This window comes from Triturus cristatus, chromosome 2_2 (genome assembly GCF_964204655.1).
Source record: "Triturus cristatus chromosome 2_2, aTriCri1.1, whole genome shotgun sequence".
NCBI classification, from domain to species: domain Eukaryota; kingdom Metazoa; phylum Chordata; class Amphibia; order Caudata; family Salamandridae; genus Triturus; species Triturus cristatus.
In genome coordinates this window covers 282064280-282091736 of record NC_140582.1, presented here as the reverse complement: position 1 = coordinate 282091736, position 27457 = coordinate 282064280, and the positions used below count along the sequence as shown (strand labels likewise).

General features: G+C 46.2%; 1 protein-coding gene across 1 annotated transcript in view; it reads right to left on the bottom strand.

The window, feature by feature from the left end:
* The window catches only part of LINGO2 (leucine rich repeat and Ig domain containing 2), a 3888832-nt gene that overhangs the window by 2945718 nt on the left and 915657 nt on the right, over window positions 1-27457 (bottom strand). The gene's annotated exons all lie outside the window — the stretch shown is intronic.

Genomic DNA, 27457 nt, shown 5'->3' with positions numbered 1-27457 from the left:
AGAACTTGAAGTCGTTAAAGGCCTTAGGGATGATCTTTCCTTTAAATTATCAGATCTCGAAAATCAGGCTTGTAGGAATAACTTACGTTTTCTTGGAATTCCGGAAAAGAAAGAGGGAAGCGACGTTAGACAATTTATGATTGGACTTTTAAATGAGGCCTTTCCTGATTTAAAAGCGTGGGACTGGTCTAAAGAGGTCCAAAGAGCCCATCGCTTCCCGTTTTCTATTAGGAAGTCACGGCAGGGTGAAGTAGAGTATCCTCGTGCAATCTTGATTAGCTTTAATAATTTTTTGGCGAGGGAGGAAATTTCAACTCTAGCCAGACCAGATAAAAAAGTAACTGCTAAACTGAAGACCTCTGAGGCGGAAGCCGGAGGCGTTGTGACTCGCATTTTAAAATTGTATTTTGTGTTTGAATTCACTTTTTAAAAAACTTCTGTACCTCTAAACAGAGCTCCTCTCTGTATTCACCGCCTTGCAGGCTCCATACCAAACAGCGGATCTAACGCTGCACCGTAGGAAAGAACGATCACACGGACGCCCTCGCTGCTCAGCGCGAGGCCACGCCCACCCGTGAGGCCACGCCCACTTCCCTCCTCCCAGCCTATGAATAGCGCTAGCTGACAGCGCGTGTGCCAGAAACTGAAGACCTCTGAGGCGGAAGCCGGAGGCGTTGTGACTCGCATTTTAAAATTGTATTTTGTGTTTGAATTCACTTTTTAAAAAACTTCTGTACCTCTAAACAGAGCTCCTCTCTGTATTCACCGCCTTGCAGGCTCCATACCAAACAGCGGATCTAACGCTGCACCGTAGGAAAGAACGATCACACGGACGCCCTCGCTGCTCAGCGCGAGGCCACGCCCACCCGTGAGGCCACGCCCACCTCCTCGCTCTTCAAATGTGCCTCCCTCGCAAGCGCAGCGGACGAGCGCAGCGGGAGCGCCGTTTGCGCGCCAAAGGCGCGCTTAAGGCAAGCCCGTCTGCGCCCGTCCGCGACCGACCGGGACTAGGGGCCATACCCCCTTCAGGCTCCAGCTCATCCACGGCCAAACCCATCCGCTACACTCGCAATGATTTACTAGCTCTTAACAAAACCACCACGGTTGCTGGATCACCTCCATGCATCCAAACTGGCCCTGGCCTATCTTATGGTCCTATCTCTTGCCGCTCATGTCGATGGTCAAGCCTGGGTCAACTTCCAACTGATCATCACACACTCCCCACCAGCAATCAGCTGGAACTGAAATGCCTATACTTTAATGCCAGATCTCTTCCCAAACATGCATTAGACATCTGGGACATACTAACATTTAGGACCCCTGATCTGGTCTTTATTACCGAAACATGGTTATCTGACGCCAGTGCTCCAGACCTGGCCAACGCCCTTCCCCCCGAATACAAAATAATCACACATAATAGACAAAGCCAAAAAAAAGGAGGTGGAGTTGCTGTGATTTTCAGAGACCACCTAACATGTCTCACGGAAATAACACCTGTCTACCCCGAACATGAGATTCTTCCATTTAAAATCTTCGCGGAGAACCTCATCATACTAGCCGGTGCAGTTGTCTATAACCCGCCAGGACAACAAACCAGCATAGGTACTAAACTACTGAATCAATTGCTTCCATCCTGCCTGAAACACAAAAATTACATGGTCATTGGTGACTTCAATGTCCACTATGAAAATACTAATGCACCCGGATCGTCACAGTTGAAGTATGACATGGAAATACTGCAACTTAAGCAGTTGGTTGAGGGCCCCACACACTCAGCAGGACACACCCTGGATCTCCTTTTTACTAACATTGAGTCGACTACCATGAAGGAAATCCTACCCCTGTCCTGGTCTGATCATTCCATGCTATCCTTCTCCTTTAAACTCCTCGGTAAATCCGCGAAGCCTAGATCCACCCCTCTCACCACCAACAGAGCTTGGAGACTAATCAATGACTCCAACTTTCAAAATCGCTTTCTTGAGATAGATGTCATATTGCAGGATGACTCCTCCGTCTGTAATAACCTCGCTTTGCTAGAAACCAGAATTCGCCAAACTTTAGATAAACTAGCACCCATGCGGGAACTAAGAAAAAAAACAACTACCAGGGAAAAATGGTATACCCCTCTCCTTAAAAGCCTCAAAAAGGAATGCCAGAAAACTGAACATCGATGGAGACAAACCAAAGATTCAGAAACCAGAGCAGACTATGTCACTAAGCGGAAACAATATATTCTTGCCATTCGAGATGCGAAAAAAGCATTCTTCACGCAACGAATCCATGAAAACCACAACTCCGCAAAAGAACTGTTCAAAATTGTAAAGGAGCTTAGTAATCCATCCAGCACCTCACAAACCCTCACCCCCTCAACTGAGGCCTGCGAACGTATTAGCACCTTCTTTGTCGAGAAGATTAATAAAATTTACTCCACCTTCACCCCTTCACATTCCTTTTCCCTGCCCGATAACCCCGATGAAAATTCGCCAATATCAGACAAAGATAATGTCCATCCGGACGCAGGCAATTCCCCACGTCTAACCAATTTTCAACCACTTTCTGAAAACGAGGTACTATCGGTTCTAAAGACAATTAAATCAGGCTCTCCTGCAGACCCATGTCCTCATTTTGTGTTTTCTGAAATTGCACCGACACTTTGCCCTTTCATCACCAAACTTTTTAACCAGTCCCTCACCACCGCGTCTTTTCCAGAAACCTGGAAGCACGCATCTGTAACCCCCCTCCTGAAGAAAGCCGGATCCGACCTCCTCAACCCGGAGAATTACAGGCCAATTTCCCAGCTCCCTTACCTCTCCAAGGCTTTGGAAAAAATGGTTAATATACAACTTTCCAAATACCTGGAAGACAATTCACTTCTGGACCCCTCCCAGACCGGCTTTAGAGCCAATAACAGCACCGAGGCAACGTTGCTGGCAGTGTCGGACAGTGTCAGATGCATCACAGATCAAGGGGGATCTGTGGCTCTGATACTGCTAGACCTGTCAGCAGCGTTTGACACGGTATCACACGACTGCCTAATAAACATCCTCCTGAGCAAAGGAGTGCAATCCACAGCGTTAAGATGGATTAAATCATTCCTTAGCAATCGCACCCAAGCTGTGCGCATGGGCCAATTTCACTCAAAACCCTGTCCCATCGGCTGTGGGGTCCCACAAGGGGCCTCACTAAGCCCCACTCTCTTTAATGTCTACGTTTCATCTCTGGCTGACATTGGAAGAAAGTGGGGCATCGGCATATGTTCCTATGCCGATGACACTCAGCTGATGGTGACAATGGAAGGGTCGGAAACAACTAAGAAAAAACTACACAGCTGTCTCTCCGAAATGGCAGAATGGATGCGTAACCACTGCCTAAAATTAAATGCCGGAAAATCGGAGATACTACTGTTCGGAGGAGCCAAACTCTCATGGAACGACACGTGGTGGCCACCGTCGCTGGGATCAGCCCCCGTCCCGAAACAGTATGCCAGAAATCTTGGCATCATGATGGACGACGCCCTGTCCATGAAAGACCACATCCGCATACTCTGGGGCAAAGGTTTTGCAATTCTCAAACTCTTGGCAAAAATTTTCTCCTGGATACCTTTGGACTGTCGACGCACAATCACCCAGGCCCTCCTGGTTAGCCGCCTAGATTACGGCAATGCCCTGTTCGACGGGATGAACGAGCAACTGTTCTCCCGCCTACAGGTCCTACAAAACCAGGCGGCTAAACTGGTCTGTAACAAAGGCAAGCGAGATTCGGCCTCTGTATGCCTAAAAAAACTTCACTGGCTACCAATGCGTCAGAGGGCCACCTTCAAATTACTTTGCCATGCGCACAGAGCCCTTCATAAAACAGGCCCCATTATCCTTCAAGAGAAAATTGAATTTTATATCCCCAACAGGAATTTAAGATCCAACAACTCAGCTCTGGCGAAACCCAAGCGCATTTACAAAGTAAGGACTGGTGGACGCGCCTTCTCATACTTGGCGGCTAAAAGATGGAATGAGTTACCTGTGGACCTCAGACATACCACTAACTACCTCCAATTCCGCCAAAAATTAAAAACTCACCTCTTTCCCAAAAACTAACCCCCCAGCACAGTTTCAGTAGTCTTCTTTTCTTACAGCGCCGTGATATCCCATGGGATGAGTGTTGCGCTTTATAAATACCCAAAAAATAAATAAATAAATAAATAAATAAAAAAATAAATAAAAAGATGTACTTCTTTTGTTCGGCCGGATTTCTGTCAGGCAACCGTGACCCAGCGGTGGCATCTCAGGCAGTTAATTCCAGATTTTCAGAAAAAGGGAGCCACTGTTTATCTTCAGAATCCGGCCAAACTAAAGATTTTGTGGAAAGGGCAGACTAAATTTCTTTTCTCTGAGATTAAGGCCAAAGAATATTTGGGTACTCTTTAAAAAATTTAAGCTTTTTTTTTGCTTGGTACAACTGCTCACTTTGCTATATTTAGTTAAGATTCAATCTCTCAAGAGAATAGTACTATTGATGCTTTTTTTGCATTTTTTGTTTTTCTTTTTTATTGTTTAACAGACGCGGAGTCCGGTGAACGCAGTGTTTCATCTAGCAGGAACTGAGAGTTCCTGAGTCTCATGTGCTGGGGAGGGGGGTGGGTCGAAGGTCTTGTACCTGTGGGTGGGGGGGTGTTGGTGGTGGGGCTTGGGGTGTAAAGCAGCAAGAATGGTTGACCTAGGTATTAGAAATTTACAAAGATTGGGGTCCTACGACATTTGATTCAGTTGTTGAATATTGATATTCTTTGTCTTCAAGAGACACATATTTCTTGGGCTAAGAGAGACCTGTTAAAAAGATTGGGTCTTGAGCTTTTAGTGTGTTCTAAACAAATGGGAGTTACAAGAGGAATAGCTGTTCTCATAAAACAAGGGATTGGGAAGTGCGGTAAAATGCTAGGTGATAAATGGGGTAGATGGGGAATAGTGCAAATTAATATTGATGGGGTGGAATTTACAGTTTGTTCATTATACGGTCCCAATCTAGACGATAAAGAAATGTTTAATCTTATTAACTGTGAATTAGCCAATTGGAATCAGCCCCTAATTATATGTGGCGATTTTAACATCAATATCGTAGCGAATTGTAATATAAGGGACACCTGGAACTATCAAGGTCGGAAGATCCAATCCTATAGAGCCCTTAGGAATTTAGTTTTAGGGAATGGATTGATTGATGTCTGGAATAAGCTTAGACCTACAGAACCAGGTTTTACTTATTTCTCTGCGCCACATCAAAAATTTGTTCGTTTAGACTATTTTTTTATCTCTCCCAAAGGTTTTGAAGATTTAAGCATAGAAATCTTACCACAAATTATTTCTGACCATAACCCTATCGCTCTAAAATTTTCAATTCCCTCTATTGAGCATTATAATAAGAGGCAATGGTCGTTTCAAAGGAACTTATTGCTAGACCAGGATTACCTATCCCATATGGATGGGGTTATTAAAGAATTTTTTTTAAATAATAATGAGTTCGCATCGATACAAATAGTCTGGGATACTTTTAAATCGATTATCAGAGACGAGACTCTGAGTTTCTCGCAACATCGCATAAAGAAAAAACAAGCTGAATTTAAGGCTGCTTTGGATAAAATAACTCTTGCAGAAGTAAATTTAGCCTCCTGTATTGGAAATGGTTTTGGTATCCAGGAAGCTCAGAAAACTGTATCTGTGGAGCGTGCGATTGTTTATTCTTTTTTGGCAGAACAGGTAGCGGCGAAATATAAATTATTTAAAAAAGACTGTTATGAACTAAGTGAACAGACAGGTAGGATTTTAGCACAAAGGCTGACACAAAAAGCAGCTATTACGGAAATCTTTAAAATAATTGATCAAAATGGTGTAGCCCAAGAGACTACCTCTGGCATATTAGGGGCATTTCGGGATTTTTACCAATCTCTATACAACAAGTCGAATGATGGTACTAGTATAAGGAAGGATGTGGTTAATTATCTTTCAAGTTTAGATAGCTCTTCTTCTCTCACTGCTACACAAAGTGTAATACTATCTGCCCCAATCACTTGGGAAGAAATTGAAGAAGCGATACTTGGTTTGGCTATGGGAAAAGCGATGGGTCCGGACAATATCCCCTTAGAATTTTATTGCACGTTTCGTAATACTCTGAAATCTGAGTTATTAAAAATTTATCAAGAAGCTTTTTTAGGCCGATCCCCTCCTTCATGGTCATCAGCAACTATAGTTGTATTTAAAAAAAAAGGTAAAGAAGCTTTGGATTTAGGGTCGTACAGACCAGTTTCTTTACATACCGATTTTTTCATGTATACATTTTCCCACAATAATTGCTATATACCCGGAACAAAAAAAAAAACATTACAAAATGCTGCTCAGTTTTTTACTCTGGGTTCATTGGGCTCTTGGTGAACCTACAAGTCCTATATATCCCCACAACCAGGAAGGTCCACCGGATGTAACGGTACATTGATTTCAAAGAGATGTCATAATTCGAAGAAGTTACAGGTGATAACGTTGACTCAAAAGGCAGCTTTTTTCAACAAATTTTAAATTTTTCCTATATTTACCTGTTAGTTTCTATAAAGAAACCTTGATGGATCTACACAAATGACCCCTTGCTGAATTCAGAATTTTGTCTACTTTTAAAAAATGTATAGCTTTCCAGGATCCATTATTGCTTTTCTACCCATTTTTACCATTATCTGGAAGGAGGTTGAAAGCACAAAAAATAGCAAAAATAGGGTATGTCCCAGAAAAATGTCAAAACTGTGTAAAAAATGTTGGATTTCTGACAAAAATCTGTCATTCCCTAAAAGCTGGAGAAATTGTGATTTCAGCCCCACAAACCCTTTTTTGATATCATTTGCAGAGAAAAACCCAGACGCTTTCATTTGCAGCCACTTTTCCCTATTTTTCACAAAAAAACCAAAATTTTGACTAATTTCTGGGAACCCTCTAGGAGAATCCACAAACCCTGGGTACCTTTAGAATCCCCATGATGTTGGAAGAAAAGGACGCAAATTTGGCGTGGATACCTAATGTGGTCAAAAAGTTACAGGGGCCTAAGCGCGCACTACCCCAAATAGCCCAAAAAAGGCCTAGCACAGGAGGGGAAAAGGCCTAGCAGCGAAGGGGTTAACACAAGCCGATCCCACATGTGTAACTGTGTCCTGAGTCCTGAATGGCAGTGACCCCAAATTCGTGGCAGCGACCACGGCACCAGACTCCCTTCAGTCTTATTTGTTGTTCTCTTCTTGAAATAATTTTTTTTATATGTAAATCTATACATGACTAAGATTCTTCTTTGTCCAACCGCACAGGGACACTTTCAGGCCCAAGAAGGTTGTTGGGTGTATGATGGTAATGTGGGAAGAGGCTGCGCTACCTGCTGATGTGGGGAGAGGTAGCGTCAGAGGGGTATCTATCACAGAAAGAACTCCGATATGTTTTCACAAATGCCTCGGACAAATGCCAGCTGACGGACTGAATCACAAAATGGTTTTTCAATGCTTATGTAGTGTGAGTTATGAACAGTTCGCAATCAGGCTCGCAGATGGACAGCTGCGGCCCGTCCCCCCGACTCACAAATGCAGTACTTCGAGCCGTATGCATCATTGTAGCTATCCCTGCCCTGTTCCGTCGTATGCCACGCCACACCACTCCGATTACGTTCCGACGTTGGCCCCACATAGCTACCTGACGCAGGCGTACCCGCTGTTGGTGTGCAGGTCAGTGGTCTAGTTCTCAACATCTCACGGCCACTCCCTGGGGGCAGGTTTTCACACACATCACACCCATCCGGCACATGCATCACAGGCCATGTGACCACGCAAATATAATAGATCGACAACCTCACATCCTTTATTGCCGGGTGCTGACTAAATGGCGGACGCTCCACGTGTCTCAACCATAAAGAGTCTTTGAAAAGTTGCGCAGAAGGTTAGTCGCACCCTGGTCTGTATAGCCGTCAGGGGCCTACCACCCCCTTGCATGGACTTCAGATGCACAGGGTTAGTGCCACCTGAAGCTTATATGGCCATCAGAGGCCTACCACCAAGAGGTACAGACTTGAGTTCCACAGGCTTAGAGGCCCCAAAAGCTGATGTGGTTCCCGCCATTGATGACTCAGGACTCAGCAACATGTGTGAGATCTGCCGGGCCGCGGAGAAGCTGATGTGGTCTCCGCCATTGATGACTCAGGACTCAGCGACATGTGTGAGATCTGCCGGGCCGTGGAGAAGATGATGTGGTCTCCGCCATTCATGACTCAGGACTCAGCGACATCTGTGAGATCCACGCAGAAGCTGATGAGGTCTCCGCCATTCATGACCCAGGACTCAGCGACATATCTGGGATGCGCGGTGTTTTGACGGGCCCGTGGAGTGCCCACAGCTGCACACTCTGGTGGCACCAGGTAATTATTTGCTCATGGATGCGCAGGGGCGGCAGTGTCTGTCTGTCTGTCTGTCTGTCTGTCTGTCTCTCTCTCTCTCTCTCTCTTCCTTCTTTTCCTTCTATCTCTCTAACTCTCTCTCTTCCTTCTCCCTTTCTCACTCCCTTTCTTTCCTTCCCTCTCTTTTTCTCTCTGGCTTTTTTTTCCTTCTCTGTTTCTCCGTGTCCCTCTCCTTTGATATGCCCATTACACACGTCCTTATTTTGTGCTTTATTTTCCAGGCTCTGTCGTCGTCATCCATGGTCCCCACAGGAGTGTTCCGCCTTGTTGTTTTGTATTATTTTTGAAAAATGTTGTTTATTAGTTTATCGCTCATATATATGTTAATAAAAAAATAACGTTTGAAAATAGTTTATTGTTTACATATTTATGTTTATAAAAAAATAAAGTAAAATAAACAATTAATAAAGTTTTTGGTTGTTCTCTTAACTGCTGTGTGACTCTTTCTTGTTCTTATTACTGTTATTTGATGGAGTCCACCATGGTGTTAAATTTTGGGGCACTTATCGCGGGAATACTGGTGATGTCTGCAGTTGGCACCAACTTCTGAATAGTGAGTTAGATTTAGCTCAACTTTACTTCCATTAAAGTGCTGATAATGAAATGCAGACTAGCCATTCCTGTGCAAAAAGACACAAGGTGCACCTTTCCAATTTATTCTAAATACTAAAATCCTGTATTGAATTGCACTGAGGTAGTGGCTTAACTTACAGTGTACACTCAAAAAATCAATTAAGAAATCTCATTGTATTTATATTGATTGAGTATAGTGCGTCAGGTGCTGCATCTTGACGAGATACAGTGCTCAGTTCGTATATTGTTCTGCACACGAAAAATATCACATCACCACTTTCACACCAACTGCAATGCGAAACAAATTCCAGCGATAAGCCACGTTAGCACCAGGGATTTTACACCTGCTTTCTGCTGGTGTTAAGGACGACTACCTGCACCATGAAAGGGAACACAGCCAAGAGCCACACCAGAACACCCACAGGTGTCATAGAGTCAATTAGCATGATACAGGGATACCCATGAGGGCCACAAGACTCATCGCAACAACTCCCGGACCACCAACGCCCCCCAAACCCGCATCTGAGCAAGTGTGTCCCTGTGGTCATTGTCTTAGCATGATAGCCACGAGCCCTGCAACATCACAGTGTGCTGTCACCTCAGCGTTGGCAATGATCCTGGACATGTAGCTACACACGCATCCTCCTGCATGCACAACCGGTGTGTGCTGGTCCGGGGTACACAGGTCAGCGCAGGGGTGTGCTTATCCAGCAAGGGGAACGGAGTGTCTCGGACATGTCCGTGTACAGGAAGTGCGGTAAGTGTGTCTCTGTGTTCTGGTGTGGCCTGCCACAAGGGCCGCAGCAGTCGATGTTGTAAAGTGGCATGCACCACCTCCAAATGGCACTGTGATGGTGTAGTTGGAATGTAGCAGGACATGCGCAAATTGGCATTACAATGGTGTGCCGTACGAGTGCACAAGATACAACAGTGCACCGTACAAAAGTGTGGGGGCTCGTGGGAGGGAGAAGCAGCTGTTTGGCAACGTAACACACAGTGAACTCGCCCATGTGCCACGTGCTGGGCATCTCATCCATGATGACCACGGTCGCAGACATCCCACAACACCAAAAACAGGCCTTTGTACACATCCTGTATGAATGCAGCGTGGTTTTTACTTCTATGCTCGTTCAGTGGTGTGATGTTGGCAGGTTGTGTGACTTGTGCTCCTTATTGGTGTTTCTTTTTGGCCATTGTTTGTCTATACTTGTGCTGTGCTTAATTGTGCATGTGTGCCATTCTGCCCATCTCCCCCTGTCTCCCCACTCCCTGCTTCTTGCTCTTCCTGGTGCTGTTGTGTCTATAATTTTGTTGCTCCACACATAAATACATGTAAAGAACAAATTAAAATAGTTCCTTGATTCTTTTAGGTTTCAAAACTTCTCTCTATTGGTTTCTTTTTAATTTTCCATATAAACCGTTTTTTTAATATTCAACAACACATAGAAGTCAGAAGTGCAACGTATTCTATCAGTTCCTAAAGAGAAGAGAAAAGAGCGCTCAGCAACCCAGGTCGGTTCTGCGAGTTGAGGCAGGTGTCTCCAAAGTTAGGTATGAGTGTGCAAGGTAAGGGAGTGGTACTCCTGTGTGTGTTGTGCCCTCATACACCCTTGCGGGTGTAAAGCATCATCATTGGGCACTGCTCCTCGTGTGGGTGGTGCTGCAGTCCCTCACAGGCCCTACTGGAGGGCTCTCTGGTGGAGATCTTTTAGGAGTTGCCGCATTTGTGCATGTGGGTGTGTGGGCCAAGTGATGGTTGTGAGTGAAGATAAAATAACCTGTTGGTACCCTGATATGCTTATTAGGGGGTCCTCTGGGTTAAGTTAAAATATGACAGGGATGGAGACGCAATTTATGCAAAAAGGAGAGGGGAAAGAAACAGATGTTTTCCCGCTGCTCTCAACCTGTGTGCTAGTGTTGATGAAGTGTTACAAGTGGGGGGTGGTCGACATGTTTCGCGCTGTCCGTGGGTCTCTAATGGATCCCTTAGCGCTTCATTAGGACCATGAGTATGGTAGAAAAGAGGGAATCAGGGAAAGACACCCTATATTCCAACCATACCTTCAGTGAGCTTAAGTTAACATATACTGTTTTGGGACACGTCTTATTCGTGTCCTTTGAATCAGACCTAATGGAGACAAGAGGAGAGGAGAAACCAAAAACACGTCATGGTGATGAAAAAGTTCCTCATTTATACAAGTCTAACTCATTGTGTCAAGGTCAGAGCATGCAATGAAATTAGAGTAAAAATTAAGAACATGGTGAACACCAAAATTCAGTTGTGTGGCACTCAAATGAGAAAAAAAGAGTCTGCACGTGAATAGCCAGACCGCTACTCGGTTGTTTGTCAGCAATCAATAATCTTAAGGGCACGGGCCACAAAGGGGCAGTGTTGTAATGGAGTCTAGCTGCCGTCGACAAATCAGACACAAGATGTCTGTGGTGAGGTCAGCAAACAATAATCTGGGGACGCAGACTATGGAGGGGCAGTGCTGCTAAGGGAATGTGACTGCCATTGATAGATGAGACACTAAGTGTATAAGGTGAGGTTGAATGGTGGTGGTGATTTGTGTAGCACATCCATCATACCAGCTCGGTCCTACCTGAAGGCAACACCAGCTATTCCAACCTGGGCCATCGGTTCTTTATATATATGTAATTTCTTTCCAACAAGTATGATGACACATGCTCAATTATATCCAGATGGCCATTGTGGATTGTACTGATGTACCATGAGACTACCCTAACAGTAGACACACGACACACGTTCAGTTAAAATCCTCATTTGAAGGTACATACACCGGGAGTTCTAATTTAGAAACCTCCCTGTTTACCAAAGTACAGTGTCTTAGCTGTAACATATCGCATTGGTTTTACATATGTATTAGGGACCTTAGTAAACCTTCCAAGATGGCCGCGATCTTTGTTTTACTATTCACATCACCTATTTCCGCACACCCACAATGCACACGTCATGACGCCTGATTCAGCTAATTGGTCTTGCTATATCTAACAGGACGCTCCGTCACTGCTTTACCGGCGGTCTTGGTGGTCGATTAGGTCTTCAGGATTCGGAAGGAGGGCGATAAGTAAGTTTTCTTCCCGCTGCTGCCAACGATACAACACTAAGGTAATATGAGACAAGCGCTGTATGTGTACCTTCCTATATTTATGCCGGCTTTCTCTCGCTGTTACCTTCTTACTTTCAACTTCCTCTACCTACCCGAAGGCTACCGCCGAAGCAGCCCTACTCCACTCCGGGGAGGGTATGGATTTTGCTAAATACCATCTTTTTCGTAATTAGTCAGCCCTATGTATTAGGTCAGGGTTCATGTAGGATTGTATCCTTGCCTTCCTCTACACATAGGGCCCGATTCACAAAATTAACTTAAGACAAAATCCTAAACTTACTACTTTTGGTATTCACAGAATGCACTTACTACTTTTGGTATTCACAGAATGGATTTACGACTACTAACTTTACGTCCGCACTCGGGCCAGAAATTCCGGCCCGGAGACGGAGCTTCCGGCCCGGAGGCGGAGCTTCCGGCCCGGAGGTGGAGATTTTGGCCATGTCTAAATCTCCGCCACTGGCCGGAATCCCCACCTCCGGGCCAGAAGCTCCGCCTCAGGGCCAGAAGCTCCTCCTCCGGGCCAGAAGCACCGCCTCTGGCCCGGAAGCTCCGCCTCCGGGCTGGAAGCTCCAGCCCGAGTGCGGACGTAAAGTTAGTAGTCGTAAATCCATTCTGTGAATACCAAAAGTAGTAAGTGCATTCTGTGAATATCAAAAGTAGTAAGTGCATTCTGTGAATACCAAAAGTAGTAAGTTTAGGATTTTGTCTAAAGTTAATTCTGTGAATCGGGCCCATAGTGTATATCTGCAATTTATCCCGTGCTGCACCCATAAAATCTACTGTTTCTGACAATATGTTTAAAAACGACTGTTTCTAACAATGTGTTAATGATCAAGTTCAGTTGGCCCTTTGAAGCAAGCGCCACTATTGAGTATTGAATGGGGATAGCTGTTATGGAACAGACAAGACCAAGAGAGGTTATGTAATGAGCACACTGTCATGTCCGAATACACCACCATTCGACCTCACCTTATACACTTAGTGTCTCATCGGTCAACGACAGTCACATTCCCTTAGCAGCACTGCCTCCTCATAGTCCGCGCCCCCAGATTATTGTTTGCTGACCTCACCACAGACAACTGGTGTCTGATTTGTCGACGGCAGCTAGACTCCATTACAACACTTCCCCTTCGTAGCCCGTGCCCTTAAGATTATTGATTGCTGACAAACAACCGAGTAGCGGTCTGGCTATTCACGTGCAGACTCTTTTTTGTCATTTGAGTGCCACACCACTGAATTGTGGTGTTCACCATGTTCTTAATTTTAACTCTAATTTCATTGCATGCTCTGACCTTGACACAATAAGTTAGACTTGTATAAATGAGCAACTTTTTCGTCACCATGACGTGTTTTTTGGTTTCTCCTCCCCTCTTGTCTCCATTAGGTCTGAATCAAAGGACACAAATAAGACGTGTCCCAAAACAGTATATGTTAACTTAACGTCATTGAAGGTATGGATGGAATATAGGGTGTCTTTCCCTGATTCCCTCTTTTCTACCATATCCACGGTCCTTATGAAGCGCTAAGGGATCCATTGGGGACCCACGGATAGCACGAAACATGTCGACCACCCCACTTATAACACTTCATCAACACTAGCACACGGGTTGAGAGCAGTGGGAAAACATCTGTTTCTTTCCCCTCTCCTTTTTGCATAAATTGCGTCTCCATCCCTGTCATATTTTAACTTAACCCAGAGGAACCCCTAATAAACACATCAGGGTACCAACAGGTTATTTTATCTTCACTCACAACCATCACTTGGCCCACACACCCACATGCACAAATGCGGCAACTCCTAAAAGATCTCCACCAGAGAGCCCTCCAGGAGGGCCCGTGAGGGACTGCAGCGCCACCCCCACAAGGAGCAGTGCCCAATGATGATGCTTTACACCCGCAAGGGTGTGTGAGGGCACAACACACATAGGAGTACCACTCCCTTACCTTGCACACTCATATCTAACTTTGGAGACACCAGCCTCGACTCCCAGAACCGACCTGGGCTGCTGAGCGCTCTTTTCTCTTCTCTCTAGGAACTGGTACCATTCTAATTGTTTTGCATATTGTCTTTAGGAGAATTGGTACAGGACCTATTTCTAACCGCTCCTTGTCCCCCTTCTTGAATTGTGGTCATAACAACTTATTCTATCAACACACTTTCTAGAACATTCTACAACACGTGCAAGTTAAAAGTTCATAATTTTTTTTTAACTTAACGATATTTTTATGCAACATTTTCTCGAACATTTAACGGCATGTGCAGGTTAAAAGTTCACGATTGTTTTAAGTTCGAACTGTGCCTTCCAAATGCAAGTAGCAGGTGTGGTTGAGTTTAGCAAATTTTATCCTATGATATGTACTCCACGTTGAAACTGCTTTTTCTTAACCAATCACAAAGATGCTTTTCCACAAAACTAATGTGCACCCTACTTTTAAAAAAGAATGCTTTTCATCTCCCAATCACGTATCGTTTTGTATGGCAAAAAAAGTAGTTCCCAATCTTTAAACATATCTCTTATTCTACCAAGGAACTGCATGAGCTACAGACATCTTTCCATACCTTCCAGCCATACCTTCAAAATGCTAGTATGGCTCATAGGACATAGCTATATTTTCTGGTGCAAGAGGTATGCAGAACACAGACCTATTGACTTAGACCTAGGTTTACAAAATGTGGACATTAAATGGTTTGCACAGAGAATATTGGCACCAATTGGTACCTTTGGTTAAAACCTCTTTGCATCTTCCACACCCTGACCTCATGATTGTGCATTGTGTTGGAAATGAACTAGGCACATTAACTGGGGTAGGTTTGGAAATGCTTATGAAGAACACCTTTGGACACCTCAGCTCAGCACCATGTGACTCTGGGCAATAGCTCACTTAATAGCTCACATAATTTCCACGCCGGCCTCGAGGGCCTTCAGACCCATAGGGGCGAGTAGTTTGCACTTTACAAATACCGTATTGATTTGATACGCGCAAATTTACCTTCTCACTCCCTGTATAACACCCCCTAAGCACCATACAAAAGTTACAATGTTCGAAACAAAAGTTCCTCCGAGTAGGTATAACTACATGCTGACACTACTTGACAGATGTGGCACAGGGCCAGAGCACATGACTTCACAGCATACAACACACAGTTTGGACTCACGCTTTCGTCCTCGACTCCGGCAGCACCTCAGCTTAGCACCATGAGACTCTAGACAATACCTCACATATTTTCCGTACCCCAGGACTTTCAAACCAGTAGCAGTCAGTAGTTCGTCCTAGTAGGTATAAACACATGCTGACACTACTTCCACAGGTGTGCTGCAGTGCCCAGGGCACATGACTTCACACCATAAGACACACAGTTTAGGCTCACGCTTTCATCCCCGACTCCCGCAGCAGGTCACCTTAGCAGCATCACATTCTATACAATACCTCACTTAATTTCCGTACCCAGCACTTTCAGACCGGTAGGTATGAGTAGTTTGCTTCACACCCACTCTATAGCACACCTTTAACACCCCACAGAGGTTACAGTGCTCCTACCCTCCTCTTTCCTACTTTTTTTGCCCTTTTTTCCCCTTACTCACAAAATGGCGGCCAACACTTCCTAGTTGCCACCACTCGCAGCGCTCCCAACCAATAAGCAGCAAGCTCGTGCTCGTAACGCTTCAGCCAATTAGATGGCAGAATTCCCATTTATCAGTATCTGTAAATTTCGATATTTCTCAAAAACTACTGAACGTATTTACACCAAATAAACAAAAACATGCTTTCTATACCAAGACCCTTCTCCCTACCAAATTTGGGGTAATTCCGTTCACCCGTTCGACCTGTAGCCTTTTCTAAAGTTTCCTATGGAAATTAACATGGAGAAAACACATTTTGGGACCCCCGTTTTTTCTCGGCTCCTCCTTGACAAATCACCCCCAAACGTTCAACATATGAGCTGATATGAACAAAGATTCTTCAAACGATGCCAAAGTTATAAGCAAAACAAAAAATGCTCTTCCTATGGAAACTTGGTCCTAACTATAACTACCTACTGGCAACCGCCAGTAGGTAATATTAAATGACTTACATTTAGAATTTACATTAGTTTTACATTCATTTAAAAAAATGACCGTTGTCTTTTGTAATCTCTACATTATATTACATTTACATTATTCTAATAATATGTAATGCATTCATTTTAATTTGATAGTTTACGAAAAATAACTTAAACACACCTGTATGGACACATTTTGAATTTTTGATTAATGTTGATTTTTGTTTAAGTGTCCATTACCGTGAAGGCAGCTTTCACCAAATCTGAAATTAAGATAAACTATACAGGTGTGTTCCTTTAAATTTCTAAGTGACAACTTACACAAATATGCATTAAACGTAAAATATTGCTTGTAAGAGAGATTTCAAAAAGCACAAGTCCAGAGGTAATGCAAATAGTTAATAATGCAAACGGAAGCAAGTAAAAAAAGAATCTTACCTCAAATTCCGGCGACAATGAGGTTGATTAGCTTCATGTTCAAGTAACAGCAACAACAAAAGGACTTGAACGATCGGGTTCATGTTGGAAACAGAAGTGGAAAAAGAAAAAAAGGTATCTTTCTACCTTTTATACCTTTGACATTGCCAATTCAGGCGTGGAGGCTTATCCGCCACAGATACATAGGCCGGAGGGCACATCGTGATTGGCCCGGTGGAAATCTTGGCTGAACTCCCTCGACAGCTGCTTTTGTCTATTGCACTGTCGACACAGGCAGAAACGTCTGATGGAGACGGTGGCACTCGGACGGACTATCGTCCTTAGATCCACCAGCATCTAAATTAAGTGGGCGGACCACCTAGTAGGACGGAGAAACCGATGGAAAAGTGACTCCGGGACCGCATCCATCAAGATCTAAATCAGGCCCTTAGCTCCTTATGTCACCAACAAGAAAGGTTTGACAAATTTTCCTTAAAGTGCTGAATAAGGTTTCTCTGCTAGCAGCGCTGGGCACGAACAAATTATTTTAACCAGAACCCCAAATATTTGTGCATCAACATGATTTGTTTCCCTGTACTTTTGCATTCTAGAGCAATATAGACCGTACCCAGCACATACATGCAAAAGGACATGGACCACATTTGAAACACTGCAGTTCTGATTCAACCTTAACATCGCCCCTGTTCTGTTAGTCAATCAACACTGTGATGTTGAAGCTCAGGTTCAAGTGTCACAGAAGGAGCATGATCCTTGTAGGAGAATCTAAGTTGTGCTTAGTGTAGACATGTTTGTTCCCTAACGAAGGCTATTAAGGCTTGTAGAGACTGCTTCCCCATGCCCCAGCAAACCCTAACATGAATCAGAGGTAATGATCAAAGTTTGAATGGTTTCTAAGCCACTGCACACTCTAAACTCTCAGATTGAGGATTTATTTTAAGACCATTAGCAATTGATAAATTATACTACATGCATTCGATGTAGAAGATCAAATATAAACACATCAGCTGGAATTTTAAGCATCAATTAGAGACGAAACTTAAGTTATTACATTAAACGTGGCACGCTTATTGCTTTACTTTGTCTAAGTTTACTTAAAATTCTAGAACACTGTTTGTACATTTAATTAGCTTAGCATTAAAACTGATGACTGCAACATATTTGTTCTAATTTGCAAAATGTGCAAATGAGGATATTTTGGGTTTCTCTGTTAGGATGTGACTATTAATCATAAGATACAGCAACAGCAAGACTATGCAGCAAACCATAGACTAAACATCAAAATAAAGCAAACCACAAGGAGTGCAAAGTTATTCAACAACTATTCTGGTCAAAAGAATAATTAAATTATGATTGCAGTTTAGTCCAGCAAAGAGTTGGAGATGCAGAAAGAGCCATCTGTTGTATGCAAAAATACTGGGCCAGATTCACAAAGTAGCAAAATGTATTTGTGATCACAGCAAATACAATTTAAAGGAGACTTTCCAAAGAGCAACTCAAAGAACTGATATGTGAGTAATTTCGGCCTCTAAATCCAATTCATGATCACAAATTATTGATCAGCATGACAGCTTGTCTACTTTATTAAGCTTAGGGTTAGAGGAAAAGGAGTGTTTCCAGGAAGGAATATAGGGGCAGATTTACAAGCCGTTGCATCACTTTACTGACGCAGCGGCGGCGTAAACCATGTGCCATGTTGCGACCTATTTACAACGTGACGCATCTAGGCAGATGCCTCACGTTGTAAAGCCCTGCGCCACATGAAACCTGCGTCAGGTTTCATGTGGGCGTTCTGTCGCAGGGTGGGCGTTCCCTCGCAGGAAAGCCCCGTAAAACTGACGCAGTGAAATCTACAAGATTTCACTGAGTCAGTTTTACGACGCTGCTGCATCAAATCCTTACGCCTGCTTGAAGGCGTAAGGAGTGACGCACCACGTTAAGTATGGACAACCCCTGTGCATTGCAGGAGTTGCATCGCGCTTGCGACGCAACTCCAGCAATGCGCCACCCGTACGCTACAAGATGCATCACCCATCTTCCCCTCCTTGCACCATAGTGCGCCGCATTGTAAATGCGACACATCCGTGGTGGTGCAAGGGGGGATTACATGACGCATCTGTTCTGGCGCATCCCTGCTGATTTGCAGAGATGCGCCAGAAGTTGAAAATCTGCCCCTTAGTGTCTATAGCATTCAATAGCTGTGACCTATGATGTATTGTTGTTGACAAGAGGTTGCTGCTTGCTTTACAATTGAGAACCTGTGGTTAATTCAAAGCCAATAGGGCCATCTTTAATATGCTAACAAGTGCAAAAATATCTGCAATTGCTAGCACGTTAACGTTAGCACTTGCTTGCACAGACAAATCCATTGGCTTTGCTAATACATCTTTAGTGCTAATCCGTCATTTTACAATGACCATAAAAGAGGAACCCAGTTGGGAGCTACATGAACTTGGGCCAATAAAGGGCCATACAACTGGTGTTATTGCAAATGTTTTTAATGAGGGTGTGATTCCTACAATCTCTCAGACCCTCTTGTGTATAGAAAACACCACAGGTAACATTAGCGTCTTGACAACATGATGTCAGATTTAATCCTAACCATATCTTTGGACCTTCTGTGGTGCACTTCTGTGTCCCCCTGTATGTTCAATATCTAAATATATAGCTCCTTCTGGACCTCATTAAAAGGCATCTTCAGCACTTTCAACCATATGCTGATGGTCCGCAGATTATGGTTACCATTAATGTGTACTGACCAAACTTGACAGTTTCATCATCTGTTTAAAAAGAATTGGTGCATAGATGGCTAAATCTTAATTCTGGGTAATGCAGTTTGACAAAAGACCAAAGATCAACAAATCACTGCCTTCCTTTAGTTTAGTAGCGATTTCTGGACACATCTTCAAGCACACATAAATGCCACAACGAGATGTGTCCAACAAAATTTCGGGCATCTATAAAATGTCAAACCTTTCATCCAGTAATCAGATTTCAAGCATGTGGTTTTATCTTTTGTCATTGCTAGACTTGATTATGGTAATGTGCTATTGGAAACCCAAAATCCCACGTAGCTCCAATGAAGACACCCCACAATGCTGCAGCAGGGTGATCTCAGGAGTAATGTGCTCTGATCACATTACTCCTTTGCTCAGCTCACTGAACCAGCTCCTGATTTAATGTAGCTGCATATTTAAACTAGCCTACATTGCATACAACGTTTTGCATTGCGACAATCCAAAATAACTGGCTGAAAAACTCAGACTATAAAGTGTAGCCGCTCCCATTCCAGTGCTGAATCCTTACTCCTAGAACCACCCAGGTTTGAAAATGAAGAACCAGCTCCGTGTATTTCTCAGGACATGCACCTAACATATGGCCTCGATCCCTCCAGAGATATACACCAACACCTCATTTGAAACCTTCAAGAAGAACTTAAATAAGCTACTTGCTCAGAGGTATGTTGTAATCTACTTGCTAATATAATGCATCCTTCCAATGGTTGTTCTCTGCCTTGCTGCTCAGTCAGTGGTGAGGTCATTAGAATGCTGAGAGTGTTTGTGCTTGAAGAATAATCAGTTGGAGTGTGTGGCCTGAGGAGCAAGACGCTGCTCCTGGTGGGACATTACATGGAACTTACCACCTTCCTGTAACCTGTAACTGAATATATAACTTGAAGAATAAACATATAACCTTTTTCTACATGACCTGTCTACGTGGCATACTTCTTTTTACCAAGGTACTGATGTAATTAACAATTTGCCTTTTCAAGGATAGACAGACTGATGACGATGCACCTGTCCTATGGACCTAAAACTGCTAATCATATAGTATTACTGATGTGTACACCCACCCTTTCTTTCTGTCACTTGGTAAGTAAAATCCCCTTTATTCCCCTCCACTAGCTTGTGAATGCATGGCATACAAGATACTTACTATTGTAACTTTATGAGTTATTTTGTAAATGCGCCTTGACACCTAGGAGTATATTCACAAGAACGTGTGATAACTACTGCAAGAGAAGCGTAATGCAACTTTCAATATCGCGGCCTATCGCAGTAAAATAACTGCGTGCCAACGTGGAATTCACAACAAGGCGGTAGCATGCAATAGTCACCAGATAACCTGCCAAATCTCCGTGTGAAACTCAACGCCACGCCGCATAAATGCGATACGCAAACGCAAAAAAACATGCGATGAGGCCAAACGCGGTACAAAAAGTAGCGAAAACCAGCCACAGGCCTGCAAATCCCACGCATCTGGCAGAACAATGCACCATAAAAACAACAGAAAAAATACACCAAAAACAATCCAAAGCGCGTAGCAACATGGATGCACCCTGACACAGCACAGGGGACTACTCGAACCCCACAACCCCCACAGACTACCAGCAAGGAACAACGGGGTCAGGGAAGGCCAAGGAGAAGAGGGATAGGAAGACGGGGTGCAGACCGCAGGAAAACAAGACCAGCATCACAGAGGTGACAGAACACTACCAGCAACTGACCCACTAGCAGACCACCTGGATTGCAGTCAGAGTGCCCAGAAGTCCAATCCAGGAGGCCAATAGGCGCCGGCATGACGTGACTAACTAAACCAGGCAAGACCCGCTGCCAACAGGAAGGCAGCAACGGAGACAGGAGGTGGCAGTCCAGCGCCACCGGAGGAGCTGAAGAAATCCCAGGCCACAGTCATCAGTGTGGAGACGGTGCAAGGAGTAGGGAGTACGGACACAGCGCGAGAGGACCTGACACAACATCAAAAGGGAGTGCAATGAACAGGGACTGGGCACAATGGCATACATGCACAACGAGGTATAGCACACTGCACACCCACAATCACCCCGGTCCATGGGCCCAATCCCCTTGGCACACTGCAGCACATACACATAGCACGAACAGCACACCCACATTGATGACAACGAGGAACAACGCGCATAGCTGACACTGCAGAGCAGAGGACACAACTGGCTCTGCACATGCACAGAAACATGCCTACTACATCTGACGGAGCCGGAAACTGTGAAATGGAAATGTATGAGTACTACATCACATCCGTCATGTAGACCAAATGTACACTGTCCTGCAGAAGAATCCAGCACCCCCAAACAGTCACAATGTACATTGCCATACAGTCTGCATGCAAACCTGCACAATGCGCCAACATATATGTTAACGCAAAGTCAATACGCACCTCCCTTTCACATCGCAGAGGGGCACACAACACCTTCAGCAGAGCACAGAATAAAACACATCAGTGATGCCGGAGAGGACCACCACACCATCGAAACCGACGCCCTACAACAGCACATGGATATCCCACGCAACCCCCCACCAGGACCCGGACAGCCAAGCTACTCAGAGGAGAACACCCAGCCTGCAACAGACCACACAGCAGGAAGCACCCGCAAGCACAGCTGGCTCACGACACTTCACCCACCCACACATCGCACCCCAATGCCATGTTCCTGCACGACAAAAGAAGGTGGCCCAACAGGTGTGGTTGGGGGCTGAACCCATGGAATGCGAACCAGGACACATACGTAGGTGTGTCCATCACCCTTCAGGGGCCACCAACGCCCCACTAAGGAGACCCACACAGCCATAGAGACACATGCAGTTGCACATTCACAGTACAGAACCACGCCCAGGTGCGCTCAAATTGCAGTCACACACACATGTTGGCTCTGCATACGACAGCCCTGGCCACTCCCCTTATGAATTGAGTGGGTGACGACAAAGCTACATGTCCAAGTTCCAACCCGCTGCCTGCGGTGACACGTCTGCATTCGATGTACACAGCACAATGTAATGGCTTTGGGCCAAGAGCCCTCATGCATACAACAAGACCACAGGGACACACGCAGATATCATGCTGAACTGGCTACGGGCATATGCGCCTGGCCCCTTTATTGGAAGGGCCACATGTACAGTGATGCCTGTGCTGGATGTGTGTGGGGTAGGTGTAAGCCATTTGCACGGAATGTCTGGTGCTGGCAACCACTTGAACATTAGACACCAGCGCAACGGAAACAGAAAATACATGCATAAAAGAGTCAACTGCTGAGCAACATAGAGGGAGCTGTAGAAAGTCCAGAGGACGGCCAACATGCAAGCCGAAGTGTAAAAATAAATGTAAATATTGTATACTTGTAAAGCGCACAGCTGCCCCAGCAACGGGGCGTCCCGGCGCTGTATACCGCTGGGGAACGCATCCTGGCTTTCCCTGTGAGATTGTCCCTACTGGGCATCTCCAAGGTGAAGACAAGCATCCCCGGCGCTGATGGGGCTGTAAGTGGAGATTAAGCAAGATATTGCCCAGATTTGCTGAGTGGGATCCATGGTTAGAGTAGGCACCGAGGCGAGAATTATCGAGTCCGCTGACCTTGGCCCAAGACCCTGCCGCGTTGGGAATCAAACCCTGGTCCCAAGCTGACCTCTGCTTCCGGGTCTGCCGCCTCTAACCAGTGAGCCACACCACTCCATTAGTGTACGTGAGTTGCAGTGCACTGGGGATGGGATACTAGAGATGAGTGCGCCCATGTGAAGAAAAAGTCTTGAATTGTGTCCCCCCGACAGACACCTGGTGCAGATGCAATGGGTGTGTCATACCTGCATCATCTTCCCAATCAACGTCTCAGGGCCCACACACTGTTTGAGGTGACATAGCTGAGCTACCTCTCCACAGCTCAAAACTCAATCAGTAACAGACAATTGCTTGCGGTGCACTGAGTCACTGGCACCTGGAGTGCTGAGCAACGTATCAGGCCGATGATGGCATCCACGACAGGTCTGAGCAACTCCGTAAGTCTGTCAGGACCACCGTGTCGACTGTGGCAGATGGCTGTTGGAGGTCGTCCTTGCGGTGGTGGCGTGTGCATCCTGCGGTGATGCCACGTGCGGGCCGGTCAGGACTCGATTTGGTGTGTGAGCCCTGGTGGGAAGCTGTTGGGCCCGGAGGCTGCGTGCAGGGCCACAGAGAAATGGCATTTATGACCCCAAGGCCAACGCTTCAGGGGCCATCCGATATCTCAGAAGAAGGGGTCCCAGACCTGACCAGCACAGAGTTAGTGTCCCCGGATGCACAGCGGCCGGCACAGTCACCCAGCCACGGGATGGTGACTTGCGGTGCAGTCAGATGGGCCATGCGACCTGATCGGGTCACCATCAATGTCCGAGGTGTATGTTGTGGAGGGTATCGGGGACAGTGGAAGGTGTCCTCCAGGGCATGACACTGAAAGGTTTGATTTTATCCGGAAGCAGCAAATGGAGGAGTGGAATGCGCCAGCCTCATTGCCACCACCAATTAGGTATTAGCTATATGAGGATGAAAATTGCCCCCTAGTCCATAGACTCAGGTGCCACCAAAGTTCGACCAGAGAGTGGCCATGATTGTAGGGGAACAGACTTAGTGGCACCAGGGCTGAGAGGGGATGCTGTCTGCGATAATGCCGGTACACTGATATGAACTCAGCCATTGCAAAATAAAGAGTCTGTGACCTACTGGACCACAGTGTAGGCCGGAGGCAGCGGTCAGCAGTGGCCCACAGCCACGTGTCATTGGCTGGCGAGGCACAGAGTTAGTGACACAAGGGCAGTTGTCGGTAGTGTTCGATTACCTCCGTAACGATGATCTTGTTCCCTCTGGACTGCAACGCACCATCCTCTTATGCCTCTCCATGTGTGTGATGACATGTATTCTGTCTTTTGAATAACCGATGTTCAGTTCCAAATCTGTGACCCACTTGTGCGCAGCATAGGCCGAGGGCAGTAGTCCGCGTATGGCCACAGACACGTGTGGTTGTTATGCCATGCACAGACTTGTTGGCACCACATCGAAGTGAGTATAGTGACTTGTCCTATGCCTTAAATGGCGTTCACTGCCATGGTGTAATCAAGACTCAATTCCAAATGTGTGACCTACTTGACCGTGGTGTAGGCCTGTGGTAGCTGTCAGCCCAGCCCATTCACAGAGTGTCGCGGGCATCGGTTGCATGGCCCCACCGGCCTGCGTAGTTCAGGTTCAGTGGCACCACGTGTTGGGACACCTCCGTGTATGTGACTCGGGTTTCGTCCAGACTGAGCTGCATCATCCTCTTACTCCTCTCCATGCGACCACTGGTGTGGACTCTGCCATTGGTGATTTGCGCCTAGGTGCTGGATGTGGGACCTACTGGTCCACAGGGTAGTCCTGGTCCCTCATCCACGTATCGCCGGCTGGCGTTGAACAGGGTTAGTGGCACCACGTGTCGCCGGCTGGTGTTGAACAGGGTTAGTGGCACCATGTGTCGCCGGCTGGCACCATGTGTCGTCGGCTGGCGTTGAACAGGGTTAGTGGCCCCACGTGTCGCAGGCTGGCATTGAACTGGGTTAGTGGCACCACATGTCGCATGAAGCCCATATGGAACTATGCCTCACTGATCGAAGGGAGTCTGGTGCTGTTGCCGGTGGGGTCACTGCCATTCATGACTCAGGACACAGTTTCACACATGGGACCTACTGGGCCGAGGAGTAGGCCTGAGGTGGCACTAGAGTACGTCAATGAAAAAGGACTAAAGCGGGCCCGTGTTGTGGAGGCTGTGATGGTCTGAGGAGGCTGCCACGGTCGCGAGACTCGGGCCTGGAGCTTGAGCCCGAATGTTGTGGGCCCTCCTTGACACATGCTGGTGTCGGCAGGTGATCAGTGAGGCCTGGCTGCGCAGGGGCAGGCCTGACGGGTTCAGGCAGGCGCATAGTGTCGCAGGCAACTTCGCTCTAGAGGACGGCATCAGCCTCGTGGCAGGGTGAGAGGCGCCGCCCTGGCAGAGATGTTGGGCTTTCTGGAAGATGACCACACCCAGGGCTAAATGCTACTTATTCACACCCCTACGCTGACATGGCGTACGCCAGGCCATCCCACTCCGGTCACGCTTGGGGGGGCGTAACAGGCAAGATTTCCACGGGGTCCCCCACTGGCTGTGGAAACATGGTCGCATCCACTGTCCCCTACACTCCATACACTAGTGTATGTCTCCATGGATATGGGTGTGTGCTGCATTCTGCGGCCTGTCCAGCACATCTCCGCCACTCTCAGCATTGTGTACTTTCCCAATCATGGTACTATGGCATCCTTCACACATGCCTGTTGCCACCTCTCCCCACATTCGGCTGTTGTGTGGCTGAGGTGCCATGCCGGTGAAGGCTCATGTTCACGGCTTGGCCAGGTAACCATTGTGAGTTGTTCTGTCGTGTCTGGTGAGTGGGCATGTTGTTGTGCATGTTGGTTGTGATTTTGTGACGTGTGCATTGCCAGAATTGTGATTTGCATGGTTGTGGAGTTGAGGTGAGTGGGATGTTCATTTGGAACTTGCCAAGGGGCTGTGCATTTCCCTTGGTGCCATCCTGGGAATGCTGGTTGCTAATGGACTGTTGGAGGATGGAGGAATCATGCACACTGGCTGTGTATTTGAAGGCAACATTGTTGGAGGTTCCACGGTGTTCTGTTGTTGCCTGAACATTGGGGTGGGATGTGGGCTTTCTGTTGCAGTGATTGTGTGCTGTGTCACCAGGGGGCACAGGTGGGACATGTGTGCCGTGGATTGCCCCCAACACGTGCATGCATCCTGCTATGGCATATGATCCTTGCTTGGTCTCCAGCATGACCTGCGCATAGTGTTGGACGTATGGGGATTGGGGTACTAGGGTGATGGTGATGTCCAGGACAGGTGTGAGGGATTTGGATGTGGATGGCAGTAGGACTCCTCTGACTCTGGTAGGTGTTGGTTGGGGGGTGCCAGGGGCCAACAGGTGAAGCCAAGCCATCAGCGTGGTGTGGGGTGGGATGTGGGTTGTCCACTGTGTTGGTGCTGTAGGCCTGTTGGGCGATGATGGTTGGGATGCGTGGGGTGGTTGCCCCTTTCAGCCTGTGGTGGGCGGTGACATTGTCAGCGGTTTGGTCTGTGCGGCTGGTACGCTTCCTGGGGGTCCGCTGTCTTTGTCTGCGCTGCATCTGTGGTGGTCCGGGGGGGTGTTCCAGGTGTGGGTTGTGGTCCTGGGGTGGTGTCGGTGGGTGTTGTGGCCCTCTTGGGTGTCCGGGCTGCATGATGGGTGGCTCCATGGCATCTGTTGCCCTTCCGATGTGGCCCTGGGCTGGTCTCCATTTTGTGGTGCAGGCTGCCGTCCGACTTTACACCAGGTCAGAGCAGGTGTAGATTTGCTGGTGCTGACGCGCCTTATCGCCTGTTTTGCATTTTTATCGCAGTTCTGTCTGGTCGTTGAGAATGTTGAGGTGTGATGTTGTCGCGGCTTTTGGCACGGGAACGCCCACTCAGCATCTCATTAGCGATAGTTGCGGGGGGCCTCTGTGGCGATGTTTTTTGCGGCTGCTATCGCGGGTAAACTGGCGCTGTGGGCTGTTTACGTCGGCTTGTGAATGTGGAGGTAATTTTATCGCAACTTTGGCTACAATAAAGTGCCGTTGACTCGCGTTTTTTGTGAATATGCCCCCAGTCTAGTACACATTATATAAAACTGCAAATAAAAATAAATAAATAAAAATCATTACATTAAAGGGAATGTAAAAAACTTGAGGGTTTTATTGGAAGATACTGTCAGTATGAGCCCTCATTTAATTTATACTGTGAAACACAATGTGTTCCATCTTTCATGACTATGTAAGGAAATTTAGATTAGGCTCCCATGGGTTATGTACTGTTAGTTGTATGGTGAATATTTGCCTTGACTATTGTAACAGACTTCATTTAGGATTGACCAAATGAATATTGGTCAAGTTCCACAGGGCATAACATTAGGGTGTCCATATGCACAAGGTTTGA